Source organism: Macaca mulatta, chromosome 1, assembly GCF_049350105.2.
Source record: "Macaca mulatta isolate MMU2019108-1 chromosome 1, T2T-MMU8v2.0, whole genome shotgun sequence".
Lineage (NCBI taxonomy): Eukaryota > Metazoa > Chordata > Mammalia > Primates > Cercopithecidae > Macaca > Macaca mulatta.
In genome coordinates this window covers 206,382,401-206,403,729 of record NC_133406.1, presented here as the reverse complement: position 1 = coordinate 206,403,729, position 21,329 = coordinate 206,382,401, and positions in this window count along the sequence as shown.

The window sequence follows — 21,329 nt, the reverse complement described above, 5'->3', positions numbered from 1 at the left end:
TGTCTTCTTTTGAGAAATGTCTGTTCATATCCTTTGCCCACTTTTTGATGCTGCTATAAAGACACATGCACACGTATGTTTATTGCAGCACTATTCACAATAGCAAAGACTTGGAATCAACCCAAATGTCCATCAGTGACGGATTGGATTAAGAAAATGTGGCACATATACACCATGGAATACTATGCAGCCATAAAAAAGGATGAGTCTGAGTCCTTTGTAGGGACTTGGATGCAGCTGGAATCCATCATTCTTAGCAAACTATCACAAGAACAGAAAACCAAACACCGCATGTTCTCACTCATAGGTGGGAACTGAACAATGAGATCACTCGGACTCAGGAAGGGGAACATCACACACCGGGGCCTATCATGGGGAGGGGAGAGGGGGGAGGGATTGCATTGGGAGTTATACCTGATGTAAATGACGAGTTGATGGGTGCAGCACAGCAACATGGCACAAGTATATATATGTAACAAACCTGCACGTTATGCACATGTACCCTACAACTTAAAGTATAATAATAATAAATAAATTTTAAAAATAAATAAATAAAAAAAAATAAAACACTTATAAAAGTTAAGATTTTTAAAATAGTTATTTTTTAAAGTTGCTGCATAAATAAATAAATGAGAATATCATCAGGCCATAAGCCACAGATCTGGGGTCTCTTCTGGTCTCCCCACTCATGAGCTGAATGGCTATCAACAGGGCATTAGATCTCTCTAGGTTTCTGTCCAAGACCATCCATCCTCTCTGGGTTTCCTTGTTTCTCAATCACCTGCAGACCCACAGGAGTCAGACAAGCCTGAACTCCAGATATGATCCCATTACTGTGTCACCTTGAGCAAATTACCCCTTTCCCTTCTCTCAGCCTCTGTTTCTGTAAAATGGGGGTAATGATACCACTTTCAAAGAGGGCATTAGGGGGATGACATGAGGCTGTGCCCACCATGGGGCTTTTAGATGCTCAGTGGATATCAATAACATGAACCACAAGGGCTGGAGGGAAATCAGATCAAAACAGCAACACAGGGTCAAGCTTCAGGAAACCAGGATGGCAGGAGAGGGGCCTGATGGCACGGCATCCCCTTAGGCAGGACATACTCCTCTCCCCTGCTGTACAGGCCCCTGCACCACTGAAACTGAGATGAAATTTCCTCCCCACCCTCCTTCATTTTCATATTCAGTTATTTGCTTAACAGGGAGAGAAGGATTTTTCTTTCTGAAAGTTCAGTCTGTGACTTCTGTGCCCCCAGTGGCCTCTGGAATCCCGTTCTGCTCAGGCGAGAGCGTTCTTTTCAAGCTGTCAGTAGGGGGAAGATGACAAGGCTTTAATGAAGTCAAGTCATCATTTTTTCATGGCGCACAAGACTGCAGGCCGGAAGCTCTGCTGGGGAGGGAAGATGGAGATGATTTCTTTTGCCTTGGTCTCCTCCCTGATGCCCCTACATCCTGTCCCCGACCCTCAGAGCTGCTTCACATAAACAAGCCCAAGGCTGTGGGAGTTCCCTAAGGCCACTGGCTGGACCGCTAAAGAGGGCACTAAAGTCTAATGCCATTAATCACCCAGACGCAGCACTGGCGGATTCTTGGCTCAGCTGGGAGCTCCCTCTCCTCCCTGCCCCCAAGAGAGTGAATCTGTCGATTTTCTCCCTGTGATTCAACCAGCAGCTAATATTAACATGCCTTAAATCATAGAGACTCCCAGAAGTCAGGTTTTTGCTGGTTTTCCTACAAATGAGCCACCAAATTTAGCCAGAAATGCTTTCTATTTAAATAAAGACTATGCATCCATTTGGAAAAAATATATTTCAAGGTCTAGTTAATATATCTGATTCCCTGAACTCCTCCCACAGTCCTGTATAATTCAAAAGCCCCAGTGAAAGGAGATACTCATCTGCTGATAGGAATTCACATCCCTGAAAGCAGAAAAATAAAAAGCCTCCTTTTGTGCACAGGATTGCCTTGGATACAGCTGTGAACATCTTTGAAAAATCTGCCACCAGCGTGGCTTGGGTTGGGCGGAAGAAAATACAAAGAATCAGTCCATGATCCCAGTCTTCCCAGGGCTACCCCATGATCTCCTAGGTGGTGGTCTAGGTTCTTAAGCTTTATCAGGTAGCAGAATCACCTAGAGGGCTTATTAAAACACAAATGGATGGGCCTCCGTCCGAGTTTCTGATTCAGTGCGTGTGGAGTGGGGCCCAGGAATTTGCATGTGTGACACATTCCCGAGTGATGCTGATGCTGCTGGTCTGGGACCATACTTTGAGAACCAGTGCCCCAGACCTTCCTGAATGGTCATGCCTGGGAGATCCATCCGAGGGGACTCTGCTGCCAGCCTGCCTTCTCCTCCCCACCCTCCTGCCCCACTCAATTGCAGCATCCTCCTCTGCGCTGGTGCTGAGCACAGCTGGGAGCCCACGAGGAAGCCCAGCCCCAGCCCCTCACTTGCAGGCCGAACTTGCTGCTGAGTTTAGCCCAGCACAGGAGGAGTCTGGTGGCCTGGGACAGGGCCTGGCCATCTGCATGCCCAGTGAAGCACACGCTGTCCCAGCCTCTGCAGAGTGGGTTCAACCCAAGTAACTGAGTTCTGCCTCGGTTTCCTGAACGAGCACCTGTCTCCTTGGGACCAGAGCCCTGTCCCCAAATCCATAACACTAAAAGGAGGCCCTAACGCCCCACTGGTCCGTGTCAGCTCTACCCCATACCAAGGGTGGACCTGGTGTTCTGCCTCATTCATCCCTCAGGCAGCACCTGGGCAATACACTCTGGATGGGAAGCACTGTGCCCATCTGACTTGAGGGGCTGCAGTCACACACAACTCCCAGCCCCTCCTAGCATGGGTTCTCTGGGAAATAACACCTTTAACACTGGCTCAGTCATACAGAGGTGCCCACAGAGATTGTGATGCTCACCACCAATTTCTGGATCAGCACCTCCACCCCATTCTCATCCTTCTTGGTACCTCAATTACCTCTATTTCCCCATGGCTGAGCTCCCCCATGTCCATCCCAGAACCTAACTTCCATGCACTTCCCCTCCCTGCAACATCTTGATTGTAACACCTGTAGCTGCGTCTCCTCCTTCTCTTCAGGGGGCTTCCCTCGTGACAGTGTCCGTGCCCAAGGACACTCCATGAAGTAGTCTCGATCTTGACTCCATGATTCCTTGGCCCAGCCTTGCAGAGACTGCCCAACCTCTTTGCCATCTTCTCCATGGCTAATACTGAGCTGTGGTTGCAAGGCATATAGCCTTATGGTGAAGGACATGAGATCCAGAGACAGACAGGCCTGAGTTTGATTTTCTCCTCTTCCACTAGCTAGCACTGTTGACCTCAAGCAGCCACTTGGCCCCTCTGAACCGCAGTTTCCTCATGTGTACATGGAAGTCATAATAGTGCCTAGTTCACAGGATGGATGAGGAGTCAATGAGCCAAGGTATATATGTGTTTGGTTTCTTATTGCTGCTGTTGCTAATTACCCCAAACTTAGTAGCTTAAAGCAACAGAAATTTATTCCCTGACAGTCATGGAGGCCAGAAGTCTGAAATGAGTCTTGCACGGCTAAGATCAAGGTGTCAGCAGGCTGGTTCCTTCTGGAGGCTTCAAGGAAGAATCTACTCCTTTCCTCTTCTAGTTTCTGGTGGCTGTGGCATTCCTTGGCAGTTGGCCACATCCCTCCACTCTCTGCTTCCATTGTCATATTTCCTTTTCCCCTCTATGCCAAATCTCCCTCTGCCTTCCTCTAATATGGATACTTATCATTGCTTTTAGGGCCCACCCAGATAATCTAGGATAATCTCCCCATTTCAAAATCCTTAACCTAATTGCATCTGCAAAGTTCCTTTTGCCACATAGGGTAACATTCACAGGTTCCAGGGATTAGGACCTGGATATTTTAGGGGGTATTATTCAGCCTACTGCAGGTGCTAAGCAGAGTGCCTAGCATATAGAAGCTCCACAAATTACTGCTACTATTCTTATTATAGTTATTATGATTACAATGGTTAGCCCCTAATTCTGCACTAGCATTATTCCTGTGATTGCCACACAGTCAACAAAGGGTTGGGTTTCTATAGGTCCAAAGAGCACAATTATGTGAGGCTTGAATAACTAACACTCAGACATTTAGCCATTTATACCATCTATAAAATTCTTCCTTCCCAATATGCACTCCTAGCAGGAGGTAGGAATTCTCAGTGGGATGCAATAAAAGCCCCTCCAGGTGAACTTTTAACTAACAACTTATCAGAGCAAGATGATGCTCTAATGAGTCCTCTGAGCTCTCCAGATGCATCCCTGCACACAGCTTCCTCTGGCCATTACATCTGCTATTCCTTTCAAGGATGTGGCTGGGCTCTGCTCTCTTCCCAGCTGACAAGAGCTGAGCAAAGCCCCTGAGGCTCTTACTCCAGGGGACCGCTATGCATCAACAGTCACTGCCCTCACATCTGTCCACAGCTGTCCAGAGAGAGATTCCACAGGCTTATTGGATGGAACTTTGCCTCAGTCCCTCTTGGAGCTCCCAAAGCTGGTTGTCTCCTCTGGGCACTGAACACGGATGGGAGGAAGTTCCAATGGCAATGACTGTACTGAGTCACAGCATAGGTAGGTCAGGCCCTGCCTAGAAGTGGCCAATTCTGAACCAGGTTGAGTTTATCATTCCAGAAAGTCATGGAGCTACCAAGGCCAAGGAGATGAGCCACCAGAGATAGAGACCAAAGGGTGCACCAGTCAAGTCCAGGAGCCAGAAATCAGCCACTGGAGAAAGAGCCAAGACAGAAAGAGACTGAGGCGAGACCTGGGAGAGGGAGTCTGTGATCATCTGACTAATTCTGAATCTTTCTTACTGCACCCTATTCTGAAGAGTCAGCTCTTACCCAGAAGATTTTAAAGACCATGAATACTTTAGACTCGGTTTGCTCAAGCATGCGGAGTCTCTAAATGCCTGGGACTCTTCTCATCAGGAAGCCTATGTCTGGGTGGCTCCCTGAGGCTGGAGGAGACCAGTAGTCAAATGTGCCAAGACAAATACCCTCTCTGTGCCACCACCCATATTGCCCTCAGGGACACATTTTTGGAGGTCTCTCCACTGAGTTAATGGCCTCTTAAACCTCACAAGGTCTCTTCTCTGTGCAAAGTTCCTTTTGTTCATTGGATGCTCTCAAAGCTAACATGGGGTCCCCAGGATACTAATCAGCTCCCAGAGTCTGAGATCTAGGACTGCCTGGGCTGTATTCTTGATCACCCAGCTCAGGCCCAGGGGCATCAACTCTGCTGAGCTCTCTGCTGAGGACTTTGAAGGAAACTTCAAGCTGAAATAATCAGGGCAACTTCAACTGGGTCTGCCTCACAGCCCACCCTTTGTTTTGTCCCTTGCCCTTGCTCACGCTTCGTAGGGAGGGTTCTCCCTATCCCCTCTACCCTCCGGAAGTCTGCTACCTCCACTTCCCACTACATCACTACATCACTCCACCCCACATCCATCTCCAGTAGATTCTCTAACCTCCATATTCATGGAAGCATCAAAGCCACTGCATGGGTACACCCCACCTCTGCTCCCATCTTTACACCATGCTCCCTTTTTAAAAGAAGAGGTCAGTGGAGCATGGATTAAGTGTTGGGATCTAAAGTCAGTCCATCAGAGTCAAGAGCAAAGTCTGCCTCTTACTAGCTGTGTGACCTTAGGCAAGTCACATCATGTGTAAAATAGGGACAGCAGTGGTGTCTTCCACCTCATGGAGCTGCTGAGGAGCAAATGAGTTAGCACACATAAAACACAGTGTCTAGCACAGGGTATGAGGTGAATAACGTGAGCATTGATTATTGTTCTTATGCAAGAAGCTTAACACTTAAGCAAATATAACACAGTGGGAACGTGAACTCTGAAGTCCTGGCTGTGTCACTTTTTAGCTCTGGGACCTTGAGGAAGTCACTTAACCTCCTTGGCCTTTGGGTTTTTCATCTGGAAAATGAGGACATGACGGTGCCCATCTGAGGCATGAAAGGACACCATCCATGTGAAGTTCTCAGCATGGTGTCTGCAGTGCAGTGAGCCTTCTATACATATGGCTTCTCGGCTGGGCGCGGTGGCTCACGCCTGTAATCCCAGCACTTTGGGAGGCCGAGGTGGGTGGATCACAAGGTCAGGAGATCAAGACCATCCTTCCTAACAGGGTGAAACCCCATCTCTACTAAAAATACAAAAAATTAACCAGGCACGGTGGTGTGCACCTGTAATCCCAGCAACTCAGGAGGCTGAGGCAGGAGAATCGCTTGAACCTGGGAGGTGGAGGTTGCAGTTAGCCAAGATCGCACCACTGCACTCCAGCCTGGTGACAGAGCAAGACTCCATCTCAAAACAATTAAATAAATAAATAAATAAATAAAGATAAATTAAATAAATATGGCTTCTTATTAGACTGGTGGCCTTTTTCCCCTTCCCCTCTCCAGAGATGACCTCTAGGACATGCACCCTGTGTCCTATTTCCCATCCATCAATCACACACACACACTCACACTCATGCACACACACTCACACTCACGCACACACACATGCACACACTCATGTATCTTCTACTTTTCCCTTTCCTCCGTATCCTTCTCCTCAATCTCCAGGCAGGCTCAAGTCTCCCCACACAAAGAAAATCTTCTTTCAATTATTTTTCAACTACCACCCTATTCTCCTCCTCTTTCCACTAGGGAACTTCTAGAAAGGGTGGTCTACCTTCAACTGCAAGCTTCATTTGCTGACAATGGAGACATTGTCAACTTTTACTGTTTTCTACCAGATGTCTGGTATCTCTTAGGGACATCTCAGAATAATGAAGTCCTTGCATGTTTGTGAGTTCTCTGTTGAGATGTTCGTTTTCTGTCTGCTGAGTTTATTTGGATGGTCTAACATCCTGCACCTTCTGTGTAAATGGAGGTAGCAATCTACCACTGGCAGTTAAGACAGCTTTGCTTGGGGCCTGGAATCAGCCCCAAGATAGAGTTAACTCTCCAAGCCTTTCCAAGGAGCCCTCTGAAGATAGACTGGCCTGTTAAAAGAATTAAGGGGTGGAGGTGGCACAGAGGTGACAGAAGTGGGCTGACTCAAGAGAGCAGAAAAAATTGCCAGGAAAAGGTAAACGCTGAGAAGCAATCTGACTTAAATCATGAACAAAATGGAGAGGCAAGCAGTCATCGTAGTTTTTCCATGAAACTCTGAGAAAAAATAAAAGGCCTCTAATGCCGGAAGCTTCAAAAAAGAAGCTGAGGAGCAAATAAAAGAAAGCCCCTTTCAAAGTGTTTTGTCTAGGAGGGTGAGTGCAGGGGTTGCCGAGCAGGGAGAGGAAACATTTGTGTCCCTTGGAAGAAAATCTTGGATAGGAAATCAGCCCCATCCTGTAATGGCAAATGCTCCCACACCAGAGATCCACTGACCTGGAAAGCTCCAGTCTACACAGGCCCATATGTGGCACCAACATCTTGGTGAGACTGTCCCCCTGGGCCCTTGCCAGTCAATGATGCTCCATTGTTTGAGGCATGATGACATGTTGAGATCATGACTTCCGGAGCCCTGGGGATGGTGCTTCGTAAGTCCATGGCTGAGAGGAGCTTCCCTGTCCAGCCTGATCTCCTGTCACAAGACCCAGGGATCTCTTTACCTTCTACACTGCCTCAAGGACAGAGTGGAACTGACACACTGACACCTCCCAACCCACCCCCATGCAGCACCACTATGTGCAACCCTCCAGCTGGGGCTGTGCCATCCTCAGTCGTCCTGTCCCCTTCACTTCACTCTTCTATGCCCACACTCGCTCCTTGGCATGGGGTAAGCCTGGGTCTGCTTCCCTTCATGCTGGAGCTCCAGAGCCTATCTCATGCATCCTTGACTGCTCTATAGGACCTGACACATGGTAGGTTCTCAGTAACTGTACTTTGCATAGATGAATAAACAGCTCTTTGATCACAATCAGCACACATACCAGAATACCTCACATTTATAAAGTGCTTATTATGCATATTCTCTCAAAAGCCCTAAGAGCAGTTACCATTATTACCCCCATTTTACGAATGGGGAAGTCAATCCCCAGAGAGATTCACTAGCTTGCCTTTGGCTATATAACTAGAAAGTGGCAGAGCCAGGATTTGAACCCTAGCAGTCTGACACCAGAAATGGGGCAGTTAACTGACACATTGACTGCTTCTTAAATATTTAAAGTATTTTTTTTTCTCATTGGGATTGCCAAAAGCACCTGTGAGCAGATTAGCAAGAATACATTCGATGTTGGGAAGACCAGATTTTTGTTTGAAATGGCTTACTGTGCCCAGAAGGCACAGGGGTCTGCTTGGAAGCTGCAGTGAGAAGGAGAGAAATCGAGGAGATCATTTACAGTGTCAGATTGAGAGAATGTCAGGGTAGTGGGCAAAGGGCTTGGCCCAGAGTGAGTAGAAAGGGGAAAGAAGACACCCATCAAACCTTCCTTGGCCCAGAGGGAGAATCATGAAAGTGACTAAAGATGAGAAACTGGGATAGTTTGACCTGCGTAGGCTCTATAATCACAGAGGCTTACGTGTCAGTGGGTCACTGAGAAAAGAAAAGTTGAACCCATTGACTGTATCTTGGGTGCCTAACTTGGCAGAAAAAGAGGGACCATGTCCCAGTGCTGAGGTATGAAGAGATACAGCAGCTCTAGCCCAGAGGTGTTTATGGATCCAATGTGTACAGGGAGGTAAGTGGCAGGAGCCTGGGGGCATTGTGATTCTGATGGTCCCACCAGCCACCTGCTGGAATTACAGAAGCAGGGTTCAGCCTCTAAGATAAAGAGCTGAAAAGATCCAGGTAAGTCTGGCCATGGTGGCTAACACCTGTAGTCCCAGCATTTCGGGAGGCCAAGGTGGGCAGATCACTTGAGGCTAGGCCAACGTAGCGAAAACCCCCGTCTCTACCAAAAATACAAAAATTAGCCTGGCATGGTGTCACATGCCTGTGGTTCTAGCTACTTGAGAGGCTGAGGCAGGAGAACCTCTTGAACCTGGGAGGTGGAGGTTGAAGCGAGCTAAGATCGCACCACTACACTATAGCCTGGGCAACAGAGCATTCTGTCTCAAAAAAAAAAAAAAAAAGGGTCCAGTAGGCTGGTAGGGTTCTAGAAAAGCAGGTGACTTCAAGGCAAGCTCTTAGTCCCTGCAGGGGACTGGTGAGCAACTGGGAAACTGAGGCAGCATGCAATCATACTGAGATGGTTAAGCTGGGAGGAGGAGGTTCAGCAGATAATGAGGGGAGCAGCACTCGGGGCTCATGGGGACTCAGGACCAGGCACTCCCTCTGCCTCCAGATACCACACTGAGAGCCACAGAACTAATCCCAGATCCTACTGCTGGTGTGGCTGGGCTCCTCGCAGGCAGTCAAACTGTCATAACGTTGAACCTGCATGTTGGAGGTTGTTAGTGTCTGCAGCTGAGCAGCCCCAGGGGCAGCAGGGACTGGCAAGGGGGCAGGGAGTATCTCATTCATTCATTCACTCTCGCATCCATCCATCCATCTAACATTTATTGAAATCTAAGTGTCAGGCACTCTGCTGTGCACTGCAGAAATTAAGATTTTTTAAGATCCATTCAGTGCTTTCACAGAGCCCCCGAGTAGCAGACTTCTGACGTTCAGCTAAATTGGCAACGCTCAGTAAGCTCGAGGACATATATTGATAAGTGATGGAGAGAGCTAGAAGGCGGTCATGATGGTGTGTGTAGCCAATGGACAGTTTAGCACTCCATCTGCATGGGTATTCAATATGAGTTGTATAAAGATTAGGCTGATGGCTGCTTTCTAAAATAAGCTACATGGCAGGCCCCTCACCTGCTCACCCTGTGAATGAGTTCAGTGAAGCAGCTCAATAAGCCATTTATGTTTATACTATGAATATCAGATGATCTTTGCCCAGACTGAGCCATATTGCCAAGACCGGGGCTGCAATTTACCAAAGGACAAAGTATCTCTTAGTCTGGAGAGAACCCAGCGGCTCTCTGACCGGGATGGAGTTGTGTTGAGATGGGGGCTGATAACTGCTGACCCCAAGGCTGGGCTTGACCCAGGTGCTGCCCATCAACCTCACCTGGGAGAGTCCAGGGGCAGTTGAAGATCACACCGACTACGCCACCCCAGAGGATCCTCCCAAAGCCCTGACCTCACTGCGAGTCAAGTCCTCCCTCATCGTGAATCACAAAGGAACAATTGATTAAAATTCATGTGCGTTTTAAAAATACACGAGTTATTGTCTCCTCCTCCTCTTGAATTTAAGCTTCCTGAGAGCAGCCATCTGCGCTGCCTTGTTCATTGCTGCATTATTAGGACCTAGAACAGTACCGGTAATATAGAAGATGTTTAAGAAATTTTTGTCAAATACATTCATTATGTATATACAAATGAATGAATGAGTATTTTAAGACTATAACTGGCTTGGGTTCCAGTCCCAGCTCAGCTGCCTCTTAACTCTTGGAATCAAATACCTAAACTCAGTCTCCTCATTCATAAAATGAGGGAAATAGTAGTGCCTTCCTTATAGAGCAACTGGGAGAATTCTGTAAGATAATGCATATTAAGCACTCAGCATGGTGCCTGGCTTATAGTAAGGAGTCAATAGAGGGAACTTGATCATGATCCCTTTTGTTGAAGTTACCTAGGTGCCTCCCTCCTGGATCCTCAGATGACAGGACACACACACACACAGACAGACAGACACACACACACACACACACACACCCCAAGCAGGCCAGAGGAGAAGTAGCCTCAAGCAGTGGTTCTTAAAGTGTGATCCCTGGACCAGCAGTATCAGCATCACCTGGGAACTCGTCAGAAATACAAATAAATTATCAGGCCCACCCCAGACCTACTAACTCAGAAACCCTAGAAGTGAGACCCACCAATCTGTGTTCTAATGAGCCTTCTAGGTAATTCAAATACATGCAAGTTTGAGAATTATGGGCCTAGAGCAAGGGGCAGATGAAGAAAACCAGATTCCTGGTCAGAATTCCAGTGGCTCCCTCCAATGCATAGAGAAAGGCAGAGAAGGATCTGGACAGCTCCAGGTTCAAGGTCAGTGAACCTCACCATTTTGCAGCCATCAGCCTGGCCTTGCTTCTCTGTTGCTGGCAGAGGAGTTTGGCCTCCATCCATCACAAGGAAAGTGCCTTTGGCTATGGGATGAACAGAATTTGCCGAGCCACTATCACTGGGGCCAGTTCTCCACTCAGTGTCCTCTGCACCTGCACTGCCAGGGGCCAGCCAAGCAGAGATGCAACGGAAGCTAGACTGAAAGCAAGAGGCAAAATACCATGTCGACCTAAGCATCCGTACGTGTTGGGGATCCGAGGCAGGAGTGAGGGACTTCTTTTTGAAGAGTGATGAGACAGCCCCCATGGTCCATCAGAAGAGTTAGAAGAGTCAGAAAAGCAGCAGCCACAGGCAATTGCCTACTTAGAGCACAGCCCTCAGCTGCTACTAGAATCCCCAGAATGTCTGTAGGAGAGAAATTTGGAGCTGTAGCTGGAAGTAAGTGATGTCTGAGGGAGGTCTGTGACACACAGATTAGGCCCCCAATCACCAACACTCTTTTGCTCCTCATGGAGTGTTGAGGAGTAGGGAAGCTGCCTGTTAGAATCGCCTGGGGAGCTTTAAAATTGACCACTACCCAGGCCCTGACCCAGTAGATTCTGAATCAGTTTGTCTGGGGTAGGCCCCAGACATCAGTACCTATTTGTAACTCTTCCCAGGTGATTCTAACACCCAGCCAGGCTCATGAACTGCTCTTCTAACCACCCTCCCTCCACTCAGGAGAGCAAATGTACCGTCTCTTCTATTTCTCTGCTGTGTCTTTGAATGTCTGTCCATGTTTTTGTTTTTCCTCAAAGTGGGAATATTTGGTGTTGGGATGGGGGAATCCCAAGTTTGACACCAACTGAGAAATAAGGCCCCAGAGACAGAGGTGAAGATCAGAATATTAGCCCTATTACTGAGTACAGTCAAGTAAAGAATGTGGCTTTGGATATGTAGCCAAATGGGTCTGCAAATTCTTCCCCAATGAATTAGATAGACGTAGCCCTCGGCACTAGTCACACCAGGCAACTCCCCAGAGGGGCCAAACCAACCCTGAGAGGCCACCCAGTACCAGAGGATTGATGAGAATATTGTTTCCCCTCTGCAGGAAGGCAGGGTAGAAGACAGAGAAGCCCTAGGGGAGGCTAGACTGAGCATGTTCTGTTCCTCCCCCAAACTCACCATCTCTCCTCTGGGAAGAAATGGGTGAGGGAATGGACAAGGGTAATAAGTGTTCCTTCCATACTTTTCCCTCCTGCATGGTGCAATGGAAAAGCCCTCCCCTCCCTGGAAACATGAGTCGTGGGGTTTTAATGTTCCTCCCTACCATCTGGGCATTTATTTGAGCATTTGTGTCTTTCTCACTGAATATCTGAGTGTGTCATTCTGTAGGTTTGTCTATGAGTGTTGCTGTGTGTCTGGGAGTTTATGGGTATTAATGCAGGTGCCTGCGTGTTTCCATGTATCTGTCGATTCTTTGAGTGTCTGTGTGGTGAAGCTTGAATCTGCTCCCATTGTGCTTCTCACCACTGCAGATATCAGGGACTGTGCCACCTGCCTCTCTGCACGCTCCCTGTGTCTGTTGCCTATACACCCTGAAGAATCTTGTAGATGTTCCCAGCAGTTACTGTGCTAAGAGGACATGTTGTTCCTGATGGTGATAACTGCCCTCCAATCAGTTAAGTTGACTCATCATCACTGTCGATAGCATGATAGGATAGCAACAAAAATGGCTTTTGCTCAGATGAGACTCCTCTGAATGGGGCTTATCTCAGGCTCCTGGTTCATGAGCTCCCAGAGGGAATGAGAGAAAGAGTCTCAGTCTGTTTTGTGTTGCTATAACACAATATCAGAGGCATGGTAACTGGTAAGGCATTTGTTTATCACAGTTCTGGAGACTGTGAAGTCCAATGTAGTCTAATATTAAGGTGCCAGCAATCATGAGATGATTCTTACCATCATCCCATGGCTCACGGAAGGGCAAGACAGCATTGTGGGAGAGAGCAAGAGAATGAACTCACAGACTCAAGCCCTTTTATAATCAGCATTAATCCATTCTTAAGGATAAATGAATGCCCTAAACACCTCCCATTAGGCCCCACTTCCCAACACTGTTGCATTGGGAATTAAGTTTCCAACACATGCTTTCTGGGGGACACATGGAAACTATAGTGGAGGGCAAAGACAGACCAGAGCTCCATTCCTCAGTCCACAGCATCGTACAAACTCTTGGAACAGACTCAGCCATGCGTTGGTTCTCCTATGTGCTGGAAGGCCTAGCCCCTAGCAAAGGTTGGGTGCAGGAGCTAGTCCTCCTACCCATATAGACTCCCTGAAGGGCTGACCATGGCTCTCCCCAGCCCTAGGCCTGGACCTCTGAAGCCTTAAGGGATCATTCACCTATCTAAGGCATCCCATGGAAATCTGCCTTCTGTTTTTCTACAGATCCTGCTTAGGCACCTCAAGGAGCTGAGTCTTCCAAACAGTGATGCTTTGAGAGCACTGACTTTGAAGTCAGATAGAACAAAGGCAGAGCCCCTACTCTGCTGCATATTAACTGTCTAACTCTGGGCAAGTCACTCTGAGCTTCATTTGTCTCATCTGTGAAACTGAGATATTAATAATAAAGACAGTCAATATCTATTGAAGGTTTACTATCCACTGGGTGGTATCTTAAGAGTTGTTAATGTATTGTATTAGTTATCTATCGCTGTCTAACAAATTACCCTAAAACTTAGTGGCTTAACACCACAAGTATTTATTCAATATTATCTCAAAGTGTCTTTGGGTCAGGAATATGGACATGGCTTAGCTGGATCCCCTGTTTCAGAGTCTCACACAGACCACAGTTAAGGTGTCAGGTGGGGGCAGCAGTCATTTCAAGGCACTACTGGGGGAAGATCTGCTTCTAAGCTCATGTGTGTGGTTTTTGGCAGGATTCAGTTCCTTATGGGCTGTTAGATGAAGGCCTTATTCCTAGCTGGCTATTGACCAGAGGAGGCCATCCAGTTTCCTGTAGTGTGGGTTTCTCCACTGGGCAACACATAACATGCTGTTGGCTTCCATTGGAATAAGAGAGAGAGTAAGAGAAAGTAAGCAAGAGGGAGTTCACAGTCTCTTGTAACCTGATCTCGGAAGGGACAGCCTATCAATTTTGCCATATTCTCTTCGCCATATCCAAGCAAGGGCATGGATACCTGGAGATGGGGATCACTGAGAGCCATCCCCACAGCTGCCCATCACTCTATTAAATCATTTTATCCTCCCAGCACTACTATGTGGTAGTTACTCTTAATATCCTCCTCTACCAACATTCTACAGATGAGGAAACTGAGGCACAGGGACTTGCCAAGGTCACACAACTGGTATGTGAACAATCCTGAAAGCCGTGCTCTTACCCACTAATTTCAAGAGCCTAGAGATGTGATCATTGGAAGGATCAGGTGTGACACTGTAAATAATGACACCATGGGCCTCCTTGAATACAAGCTCCTTTCTCCAAGGTCCCCCTCCAGCACCCTCTCACTCAGTGTGTTGGCCTTGAGGAAAGAGTGTAAGCCATCCGCCAGGTTTGCAGCTTTTCATAAGCTCTGAAAAGTGACTCTCAGCCCAACCACACCCTCTCTCATCTCTTATTGGTCACCATGCTTTATTTCTAACTTCTGCAGAATTGACTGCAGAACAAATTGGCCTCTGAGAGGAGGGAGAAAAGTGTGAGAGAGAATCTGGTTCTACACAATGAGTTCAAGTGTTCTGACCTGTGGGGACTCCATCCCAGGAGATGGCAAGAACACACAGGTGAAGTCAACACACTCAGGTGGCTTGGCTCAGTGGGAAATGAGTGAAGATGGGTTGGGACTGGAGATGAAGTGGAGTGGAGTTAGGTGTTCTCCATCTGGACTTGGAGACAAGAACAAGTTGCTCCAGGGCACACTAGGAGTGGCCTGATGGCTCATTTCTAGCAAGTGCATAAAGAAGCCCACACCAACCTCGAAGATGGCCGAATAGGAGCAGCTCTAGCCTCCAGCTCCCAGCACGAGTGACACAGAGGATGGGTGATTTCTGCATTTTCAACTGAGGTACCAGATTCATCTCACTGGGGAGTGCCGGACAATTGGTACTGGTCAGCTGGTGCAGCCCGACCAGCAACAGCTGAAGCAGGATGAGTCATTGCCTCACCTGGGAAGCGCAGGGGAAAGGGAATCCCTTTTCCTAGCCAAGGGAAACTGAGACACACAACACCTGGAAAATCGGGTGACTCCCACCCTAATACTGCACTTTACCAAGGGTCTTAGCAAATGGCACACCAGGAGATTATATCCCACACCTGGATGGGAGAGTCCCATGCCCACAGAGCCTCCCTCGTTGCTAGCACAGCAATCTGAGATCTAACTGCAAGGCAGCAGTGAGGCTGGGGGAGGGTTGCCTGCCATTGCTGGGGCTTAAGTAGGTAAACAAAGCCACCAGGAAGTTCAAACTGGGTGGAGCCCACTGCAGCTCAAGGGGGCCTGCCTGTCTCTGTAGATTCCATCTCTGGAGACAGGGCATAGCTAAACAAAAAGCAGCAGAAACCTTAGCAGAGGTAAATGACTCTGTCTGATAGCTCTGAAGAGAGTAGTGGATCTCTCAGCATGGAGGTTGAGACCTGAGAATGGACAGACTGCCTGCTCAAGTGGGTCCCTGACCCCTGGGTAGCCTAACGGGGAGACATCGTCCACTAGGTGTAGACCGACACCTCATACCTCACACAGCGGGGTACACCCCTGAGACAAAGCTTCCAGAGCAAGAATCAGACAGCAACACTCACTGTTCAGCAATATTCTATCTTCTGCAGCCTCCGCTGCTGATACCCAGTTAAACAGGGTCTGGAGTGGACCTCAAGCAATCTCCAACAGACCTACAGCTGAGGGTCCTGACTGTTAGAAGGAAAACTAACAAACAGAAAAGATACCCACACCAAAATCCCATCAGTTCGTCACCATCTTCAAAGACCAAAGGCTGATAAAACCACAAAGATGGGGATAAAGCAAGGCAGAAGAGCTGGAAATTCAAAAAATCAGAGCACATCTCCCCCTCCAAAGGAACACAGCTCATTGCCAGCAACAGATCAAAGCTGGATGGAGAATGACTTTGACGAGTTGAGAGAAGAAGGCTTCAGTGGATCAAACTTCTCAGAGCTAAAGGAGGAACTAGGTAACCAGCGCAAAGAAACTAAAAATCTTGAAAAAAGAATGGAAGAATGGATAACTAGAATAATCAATGCAGAGAAGGCCATAAACGAACTGACAGAGACAAAAACCATGACACGAGAAATACGTGACAAATGCACAAGCTTCAGTACCTGACTCGATCAACTGGAAGAAAGAGTATCAATGATTGAAGATCAAATGAATGAAACGAAGCGAGAAGAGAAGTCTAGAGAAAAAAGAGGAAAAAGAAATGAACAAAGCCTCCAAGAAATATGGGATTATGTGAAAAGACCAAAACTACATCTGATTGGTGTGCCTGAAAGTGAGGGGGAAAATGGAACCAAGTTGGAAAACACTCTTCAGGATATCATCCAGGAGAACTTCTCCAACCTAGTAAGGCAGGCCAACATTCAAATTCAGGAAATACAGAGAACACCACAAAGATACTCCTTGAGAAGAGCAACTCCAAGACACATAATTGTCAGATTCATCAAAGTTGAAATGAAGGAAAAAATGTTAAGGGCAGCCAGAGAGAAAGGTCAGGTTACCCACAAAGGGAAGCCCATCAGACTAACAGCAGATTTCTCAGCAGAAACTCTCCAAGCCAGAAGAGAGTGGGGGCCAATATTCAACATTCTTAAAGAAAAGAATTTTCAACCCAGAATTTCGTATCCAACCAAACTAAGTTTCATAAGTGAAGGAGAAATAAAATCCTTTACAGACAAGCAAATGCTTAGAGATTTTGTCACCACCAGGCCTGCCCTACAAGAGACCCTGAAGGAAGCACTAAACATGGAAAGGAACAACCGGTACAGGCATTGCAAAAACATGCCAAAATGTAAAGACCATCGATGCTAGGAAAAAACTGCATCAACTAATGAGCAAAATAACCAGCTAATATCACAAAGACAGGATCAAGTTCACACATAACAATATTAACCTTAAATGTAAATGGACTAAATGGTCCAATTAAAAGACACAGACTGGCAAATTGGATAAAGAGTCAAGACCCATCAGTGTCCTGTATTCAGGAGACCCATCTCATGTGCAGAGACACACATAGGCTCGAAATAAAGGGATGGAGGAAGATCTACCAAGCAAATGGAGAACAAAAAAAAGCAGGGATTGCAATCCTAGTCTCTGATAAAACAGACTTTAAACCATCAAAGATCAAAAGAGACAAAGAAGGCCATTACATAATGGTAAAGGGATCAATTCAACAGGAAGAGCTAAGTATCCTAAATATATATGCACCCAATACAGGAGCACCCAGATTCATAAAGCAAGTCCTTAGAGATTTACAAAGAGATTAGACTCCCATACAATAATAATGGGAGACTTCAACACCCCACTGTCAACATTAGACAGATCAATGAGACAGAAAGTTAACAAGGATATCCAGGAATTGAACTCAACTCTGCACCAAGCGGACCTAATAGACATCTACAGAACTCTCCACCCCAAATAAACAGAATATACATTCTTCTCAGCACCACATCACACTTATTCCAAAATTGACCACATACTTGGAAGTAAAGCACTCCTCAGCAAATGTAACAGAACAGAAATTATAACAAACTGTCTCTCAGACCACAGTACAATCAAACTAGAACTCAGGACTAAGAAACTCAATCAAAACCGCTCAACTACATGGAAACTGAACAACCTGCTCCTGAATGACTACTGGGTATATAACGAAATGAAGGCAGAAATAAAGATGTTCTTTGAAACCAATGAGAACAAAGATACAACATACCAGAATCTCTGGGACACATTTAAAGCAGTGTGTAGAGGGAAATTTATAGCACTACATGCCCACAAGAGAAAGTTGGAAAGATCTAAAATTGACACCCTAACATCACGATTAAAAGAACTAGAGAAGCAAGAGCAAACACATTCAAAAGCTAGCAGAAGGCAAGAAGAACTGAAGGAGATAGAGACACAAAAAACTCTCCAAAAAATCAATGAATCCAGGAGCTGGTTTTTTGAAAAGATCAACAAAATTGATAGACCGCTAGCAAGACTAATAAAGAAGAAAAGAGAGAAGAATCAAATAGACACAATAAAAAATGATAAAGGGGATATCACCACCGACCCCACAGAAATACAAACTACCATCAGAGAATACTATAAACACCTCTATGCAAATAAACTAGAAAACCTAGAAGAAATGGATAATTTCCTGGACGCTTACCCTCTCCCAAGACTAAACCAGGAAGAAGTTGAATCCCTTAATAGACCAATAACAGGCTCTGAAATTGAGGCAATAATTAATAGCCTGCCAACCAAAAAAAAGTCCAGGACCAGACGGATTCACAGCTGAATTCTACTAGAGGTACAAGGAGGAGCTGGTACCATTCCTTCTGAAACTATTCCAATCAACAGAAAAAGAGGGAATCATCCGTAACTCATTTTATGAGGCCAACATCATCCTGATACCAAAACCTGGCAGAGACACAACAAAAAAAGAGAATTTTAGACCAATATCCCTGATGAACATCGATGCAAAAATCCTCAGTAAAATACTGGCAAACCGAATCCAGCAGCACATCAAAAAGCTTATCCACCATGATCAAGTGGGCTTCATCCCTGGGATGCAAGGCTGGTTCAACATACGTAAATCAAGAAACGTAATCCAGCATATAAACAAAACCAAAGGCAAAAACCACATGATTATCTCCATAGATGCAGAAAAGGCCTTTGACAAAATTCAACAGCCCTTCATGCTAAAAACTCTCAATAAATTCGGTATTAACGTATCTCAAAATAATAAGAGCTATTTATGACAAACCCACAGCCAATATCGTACTGAATGGGCAAAACTGGAAGCATTCCCTTTGAAAACTGGCACAAGACAGGGATGCCCTCTCTCACCACTCCTGTTCAACACAGTGTTGGAAGTTCTGACTAGGGCAATCAGGCAAGAGAAAGAAATAAAGGGTATTCAGTCAGGAAAAGAAGAAGTCAAATTGTCCCTGTTTGCAGATGACATGATTGTATATTTAGAAAACCCCATCATCTCAGTCCAAAATCTCCTTAGGCTGATAAGAAACTTCAGCAAAGTCTCAGGATACAAAATTAATGTGCAAAAATCACAAGCATTCTTATACACCAGTAACAGACAAACAGAGAGCCAAATCATGAATGAACTTCCATTCACAACTGCTTCAAAGAGAATAAAATACCTAGGAATCCAACTCACAAAGGATGTAAAGGACCTCTTCAAGGAGAACTACAAACCAGTGCTTAGTGAAATAAAAGAGGACACAAACAAATGGAAGACCACACAATGCTCATGGATAGGAAAAATCAATATCGTGAAAATGGCCATACTACCCAAGGTAATTTATAGATTCAATGCCATCCCCATCAAGCTACCAATGACTTTCTTCACAGAATTGGAAAAAACTGCTTTAAAGTTCATATGGAACCAAAAAAGAGCCCGCATTGCCAAGACAATCCTAAGCCAAAAGAACAAAGCTGGAGACATCATGCTACCTAACTTCAAACTACAGTACAAGGCTACAGTAACCAAAACAGCATGGTACTGGTACCAAAACAGAGATATAGACCAATGGAACAGAACAGAGCCCACAGAAATAATACCACAAATCTACAGCCATCTGATCTTTGACAAACCTGAGAAAAACAAGAAATGGGGAAAGGATTCCCTATTTCATAAATGGTGCTGGGAAAATTGGCTAGCCATAAGTAGAAAGCTGAAACTGGATCCTTTCCTTACTCCTTATACGAAAATTAATTCGAGATGGATTAGAGACTTAAATGTTAGACCTAATACCATAAAAACCCTAGAAGAAAACCTAGGTAATACCATTCAGGACATAGGCATGGGTACGGACTTCATATCTAAAACACCAAAGGCAATGGCAACAAAAGCCAAAATTGACAAATGGGATCTAATTAAACTAAAGAGCTTCTGCACAGCAAAAGAAACTACCATCAGAGTGAACAGGCAACCTACAGAATGGGAGAAAATTTTTGCAATCTACTCATCTGACAAAGGGCTAATATCCAGAACCTACAAAGAACTCAAACAAATTTCAAGAAAAAAACAAACAACCCCATCAAAAAGTGGGCAAAGGATATGAACAGACATTTCTCAAAAGAAGACATTTGTACAGCCAACAGACATGTGAAAAAATGCACATCATCACTGGCCATCAGAGAAATGCAAATCAAAACGACAGTGAGATACCATCTCACACCAGTTAGAATGGCAATCATTAAAAAGTCAGGAAACAACAGGTGCTGGAGAGGATGTGGAGAAATAGGAACACTTTTACACTGTTGGTGAGATTGTAAACTGGTTCAACCATTGTGGAAAACAGTATGGCGATTCCTCAATGATCTAGAACTAGAAATATCATATGACCCAGCCATCCCATTACTGGGTATATACCCAAAGGATTATGAATCATGCTGCTATAAAGACACATGGACACATATGTTTATTGCAGCACTATTCACAATAGCAAAGACTTGGAATCAACCCAAATGCCCATCAGTGACAGACTGGATTAAGAAAATGTGGCACATATACACCATGGAATACTATGCAGCCATAAAAAAGGATGAGTTCATGTCCTCTGCAGGGACATGGGTGCAGCTGGAAACCATCATTCTCAGCAAACTTTCACAAGAACAGAAAACCAAACACTGCATGTTCTCACTCATAGGTGGGAATTGAACAATGAGATCATTTGGACATGGGAAGGGGAACATTACACACCAGGTTATAACTGATGTAAATGATGAGTTGATGGGTGCTGACGAGTTGATGGGTGCAGCACACCAACATGGCACATGTATACATATGTAACAAACCCACACGTTGTGCACATGTACCCTAGAATTTAAAGTATAATAATAAAAAAAAAGAAGCCCACACCCTCTGACGCAGCGATGGCAGCCTTCTAAATAGCATCAGTCCCATTTTCTAGATCACCAGGGTCATTCTTCTTTCCTCCTCACCTCATGCTGGTCCCTACAACAGACAGCTTCCATCCCAGATGAGATGGGGAGGAGAGAGTTCCATCTT